The sequence below is a fragment of the Danio rerio genome, chromosome 18, assembly GCF_052040795.2.
Source record: "Danio rerio strain M-AB ecotype USA chromosome 18, GRCz13ab, whole genome shotgun sequence".
Taxonomy (NCBI): domain Eukaryota; kingdom Metazoa; phylum Chordata; class Actinopteri; order Cypriniformes; family Danionidae; genus Danio; species Danio rerio.
This window is the reverse complement of record NC_141038.1, coordinates 50,771,501-50,777,500: the sequence shown is the minus strand read 5'-3', so window position 1 is coordinate 50,777,500 and position 6,000 is coordinate 50,771,501. Positions and strand designations below refer to the sequence as shown.

At 38.3% G+C, this 6,000-nt stretch overlaps 1 long non-coding RNA gene across 14 annotated transcripts in view; it reads right to left on the bottom strand.

Annotated features, from left to right (window-relative positions):
* LOC137488231 (uncharacterized) overlaps positions 1–6,000 on the bottom strand; it is a 235,286-nt gene that overhangs the window by 184,923 nt on the left and 44,363 nt on the right. For 7 of the 14 annotated variants that reach the window (XR_015515391.1, XR_015515387.1, XR_015515382.1 and 4 more), the window contains one exon: positions 3,256–3,793. The exons of 3 other annotated variants lie outside the window; for them this stretch is intronic. This is a non-coding gene — a long non-coding RNA (uncharacterized LOC137488231). Of the gene's footprint in view, positions 1–3,255; positions 4,541–6,000 lie in introns of those variants that run through there. 4 more of the 14 variants (XR_015515388.1, XR_015515383.1, XR_015515385.1 and 1 more) reach the window with 1 other exon arrangement.

Here is a 6,000-nt window from a genome sequence, read left to right as displayed (position 1 = left end):
GACAAAAATCCAACATCTGATAGACATCATACTGTTAACGATAACATCCACGCAACATCAAGCGGTTACATCGTTGGACTTTGATATTTTGTTGTTTTTATTACGTTGAAAAGTGACCAAAATGACGTTGACGTTGAGTTGTGACGTCAACCTGATTTTCATTTTCAAACAAAATGCAACGTCCCCTGACATCGAGTACAACACCAATCTGACGTTATGTTGACGTCCTGTGCCTGCAGGTCATATTCAAATTCCAGTCAAACAAATTGTTGTGTTTTAGATTATAACTCACAATTCTAACCCTAACCCTTTCATCTCAGAATTCTGACTTAATATCTGGCAATTCTGACTTAATAACTCGCAATTCTGACTTTATAACTTTAAATTCTGAATTAATAACTCGTAATTCTGACTTTATAACTTAAAATTCTGAATTAATAACTCGCAATTCTGACTTTATAACTTTAAATTGACTTAATAACTCGCAATTCTGACTTTATAACTTTAAATTCTGAATTAATAACTCGCAATTCTGACTTTATACCTCACAATTCTGACTTTATAACTTTAAATTGACTTAATAACTCGCAATTCTGACTTTATACCTCACAATTCTGACTTTATAACTTTAAATTGACTTAATAACTCACAATTCTGACTTTATAACTAGAAAATTCTGACTTAACTTGCAATTCTGACATTACAACTCAGAGCTGCAACTTTATAAGTCAGAATTTTTCCTTAATAACTTGCAGTTCTGACTTTACAACTATAAATTCTGACTTAATAATTCAGAATTCTCACTTAATAACTTGCAATTCTGATTTTATAACTCGCAATTCTGAGTTATTAACTTGCAATTCAGACTTTATAATTTTTTTTTATATATAATTATTTTTTTTTTATGTCATTGGGCAGGAACGGTGATACATAGGTGAGTATATAGCGAGCTGATTTTCATTTTTTGGTGAACTACTCCTTGGAGACATACCCTTTACTCCAGTTTGTTATTTTTATAATGTCAGTAAAACTGTTTTCTACTCAGAAATAAAGTCAATGAACACACAGCCAGCATCATTAGCAAGAAATCCACACAAAAGTGATGTAACCAGTAACATACTGTTTGTGGGATAATCACCACACAGTCCGCATTCCCTCTGCATAACGGAATATTTAATGACTGGTTATCAGAGTTACTACTGCAGCACACCTGGAAAAGAGAATGGCCGGGCAGCTGTCATTTTACACCCGCTGTTGTTTTAGTGGCTGAAGGATATTACATCAATCCGATGCCTTTAACTCTAATGTGAAAAGGAAATAAACTATAGCCTGTAGCTTAATAACCTATAGCATCCTAGATATTACATTTGCCAGCTGGCTAATTTGTTGATGGGTTTGACAGGAGTGCGCCATGCTAATGATTGTTATTCAGAAAGCAGAGTTCTGTAATCAAAACACAACTTGTTGTTATGAATGAGTCAGTCTTGCTGTGGCAGACGTGCCAAGTATCAGAGTATTGACAAATTTACTGTGCCGCCTACAGCAACAACACCGATGGTAATCCAGGTGGTTTGCATCGCAGGTCATGCAGGCCTAAATAAATATGCCTCAAGAAACGTTTTGTTTGTATATATCCCAGACTGTAACAGGGGAAAAAATAATAATGATAATAAAAATCCTCAATGGTGTGTTCATAATATGATCTTCATTTCAGTGGCTACTATGAGAATGCATGAATGCACTGGCTGCAACGGTAGCGTAATGTGTTTAATAAGAGCAGATCATATTTCTTCAGGCCTAATATAGTCTGTAAATTGGATCTGTAAATTCCCCTTTCATCACAGAACGGCTAACAAGCTAACCACTGAAGCCAGCTGCTATAACTTTGTGCTGGAAAGTTCACAGCGACCCAAAATAAAGGGTGACCGGACATTCCCGTCTTCACAAAGTGTTCTGAAAGTTCACTAACACAGTAAATATGGCCAAATAATTAATCAATTGGATTAAAAAAAAAAACATTTTATTGCAGTAGGAAAGTAACAATATTGTAAATACCGTCATACCGCAATAGTAATTTTTTTTAATATTACCGTAGGCGCATGACTCAAAACTACATTTCTAAGAAAAGTTTGCTTAGGCGAATGAAGCGAACGGGAGGTAGCGGGAACTACAATTCCCATCAGCCTAGGCGTGGCCATCATCCTTAGCGGTCTGTTGTCACTACAGATCCAGTAATGCGGAAATTGAGTGTGTTGCTAGTATTAGGGAAGAAAAAGAGCTGGAAATGATCGAACCTAAAGCGGGTTTTAAATCGGATGTGTGGAAGCATTTCGGTTTCTTTCTAAAAAGATATGAAAAAGGAGAAAAGGTGACAGACAAAGAAAAAAACAATATGCAGTCACTGCCAGACTGTGGTGAAATATATGTAATGTAATGTGTGTATTTATATAGCGCATTTATTGTGTATGGCCATACACCCAAAGCGCTTCACAATCATGAGGGGGGGTCTTTCCACACCACCACCAGTGTGCAGCATCCACTTGGATGATACGACGGCTGCCACAGGACAACGGCGCCAGTGCGCTCACCACACACCAGCTATTGGTGGAGAGGAGAGACAGTGATACAGCCAATTTGGTGGAAGGGGATGATTGGGAGGCCATGATTGTAAGGGCCTATAGAGGGACTTTTGACTCTATTTTTTTCTTTTGTTGTTTATTCCTCCGGTCTACCTCCGAAAGCAGCCTCCCAATTCACATTCTGTTCAAAGTTTCTCTTTTTGCTTGCTTTTGCCTTTGCTTTTTCGTTGGGTTTTGCCAAAGTAGAGTCATTAGCATATTCATACGGGGGAGGAGGCAGGGAGGGGTTTTGTGCTCGTGCATGTTGCGCTCAGTTTCACGTTCATTCGGATGTACAAAAGAATATGCGTGAGATTCGGCGTACGCAGTGTTACATACATCAGAATTTTTTTCTGCGTACGCACATTTACAGCTTTGTGCGTACGCAATGTTTTAGTATGATTTCCACGCAAGTCTTTGTACATGAGGCCCCTGGTGTTTAGATCTCGCTGGTGATCATGACAAATATATTCTAGCCAAAATAAATCAAATAAGACTATCTCCAGAAGAAAAAATATTATAGGTAATACTGTGAAAAATTTGAATACTGTGGGAAATATTAGAAAAAGTCACAGGAGGGTGAATGAGTCTGACTTCAACTGTAGTCTGGGCCAAATATATCAAAACAAACTACACATTAATGGAAAGATTATTTATTCAGCTTTTAGATCATCATAAAATGTAAAGTAAAACAAAGAAAATGACACTTATTGCTAGTTTTGTGGTCACATATAACATGGATGCTTTTCTCACAGCAATCCAAGGAGACAACACCCTGTGAAGGTGAGAGATAATGAGTTTCCCGATGACTTGTCTGATGAAGGAGAAAACTGATGGAGATATCTGAAGTGATCTTGAGCGGAGACTCATTGTGGTCCTGCTCAGGGAGGGCCGTGGAGTGTGAACAGCGGCAGAGATGCCTTCGGGGTCAATCCTTTAATATTGATTACAAACTGGAGCGGGGCAGCAGGGCCGACAGGCTGCAGCTGTGGGTTTGCCGGGCTTTGAAGTGACCCGCGCCTGTTGGCGGATCCCAGGCCCTCGCGCATGAGGACAGGCTGCAACTATGTGCCTGCCTGTGGGAAAGAATGTCACGCGACGCCACGCCGACGGAGCCTGCCACCGACAGGGGACGAGATTTAGGAGAGCCTCGGCGTGAGTCCTGCCAGCAGCAACTACTGGCCCATCAGCGGAAAGAGAGAGAGAGAGAGAAGACTCTGTGTTTGGGACAGGCGAATACATATTTGCTGCTATTGATATCCTGGGAGAGGACTGCTGTTTGATATCAACAGAGGCGAAATATGTACAGTATTAGCCTGTCATAAACACAGAGAGTCAGCCAGTGGACAAAAGTTAGACATTTTATTAAAGCCATATGAATGTTGGTGGCACGGTGGCTCAGTGGTTAGCACTGTCACCTCACAGCAAGAAGGTTGGTTGTTTGAGTCCCGGATAGACCCTTTGGAATTTCTATGTGGAGTTTGCATGTTCTCCCCATGTTAGCGTGGGTTTTCTCCGGGTGCTCCGGTCCACCAACAGTCCAAACACATGCGCTATAGGTGAATTGGGTAAACAAAATTGGCCATATTGTATAAGAGCATGTTTGAATGTGAGACTGTATGGGTGTTTCCCAGTACTGGGTTGCGGATGAAAAGGCATTCACTGCGTAAAAAACCAGATACTTCAGATATTTATTATCTATGCTTTATATTAAATATTTGCATATGCATTATATTTAATGCATTCCCCTAAACATCATCCCAATCAGTCTTCAATTCTGAACTCTTCTCTGTGAAAGTCATCTAATGAAATTGTATTAATATCCCAACAAAATATTGCAGTGTCAGATCTTTCCCAGTGTAATGCAGGCCTATAGGGATTGGCTTCACTGATCCTAGCAGCCTTTGCAGCAGCAGTGCCATCTGAAAACAGTAGCACACAGTTACCTAAGCACAGTTTGTTTCACACTGAAGCCTGTGACTCTCACAGTGTTTTGTCTACTGCGACTGGAGGCCAAAACATCACAGCAGATGGAAATTCACTATTCCTGCTTCGTTCATTCCAACGTGTTATTATATCTAGTTTGCTGTGACTGCGTGCTGGAATAAATGTGCATATAAAGAGTAATATTAAGAGTAACTGTTTTATTTTGCATTAAAGAAGGTCACTGCTGTAACTACTGTACAGTCAATATAGCCAGAAAGAGAGAGAGAGAGAGAGAGAGAGAGAAATAAAATTAACAGGTTAATTAACAGGTTCCATATTTTGTGATTTACAGATGTTTTTGTGAATTTTACTGCATTATGGGATGTTGATTTCTTCTTTGTCGACATTTTATCAAAGTGACTATTACTGTATTATTTGTAGTTTGAAACAATATTTTCATTCATTTTCTTGTCGGCTTAGTCCCTTCATTAATCCGGGGTCGCCACAGCGGAATGAACCGCCAACTTATCCAGCAAGTTTTTACGCAGTGGATGCCCTTCCAGCCGCAACCCATCTCTGGGAAACATCCACACACACATTCACACACACACTCGTACACTGCGGACAATTTAGCCTACCCAATTCACCTGTACCGCATGTCTTTGGACTGTGGGGGAAACCGGAGCACCCGGAGGAAACCCACGCGAACGCAGGGAGAACATGCAAACTCCACACAGAAACGCCAACTGAGCCAAGGATCGAACCAGCGACCCAGCGACCTTTTTGCTGTGAGGCGACACCACTACCTACTGACATAATATGGCAAGACATAATAATAATAATAATAATAATAATAATAATAATAATAATAATAATAATAATAATATAGTACTTTGGAAATACATTATTTCAAATGTTTCAAAATGTTTTATGGTCTGCACTGTAAAAAATATCCATAAATTAACAACTTTCCACAATTTTATTTATGTTTTTATTATTATTATTTTATTATTATTTATTATTATTATTATTATTATTATTATTATTAAAATTATTTATATTTATATTACAACTTTTGCACTTTTAAATCACTTTTAAAAATGTTTTAGTTTTTTGCAGTCATGTCTGTGACCTCTAAATAGATATAGTTTATTATATATATATTATATATACATGCTTTGATAATTCATTTAAACAGTAGGGGGTGATCTTACATCAAAGGAGCAGTACTGTACATTCAGTGACCATAAGAAATCCCATAAAAACATCTCACCTTATGGTTCATAGAGGCAATAACACAGAGTTTACTGCAAAATGTAGACCAAACAAAAATAAAACATACAATCAGGTGCATAGTCACAAACATGTATGAAATTGTTATTTTGAGAATTTCCATTCAATTCATTGAATAATTATGGTTTATTCAAATTATTTATTCAACATTTAAATGTAAGCA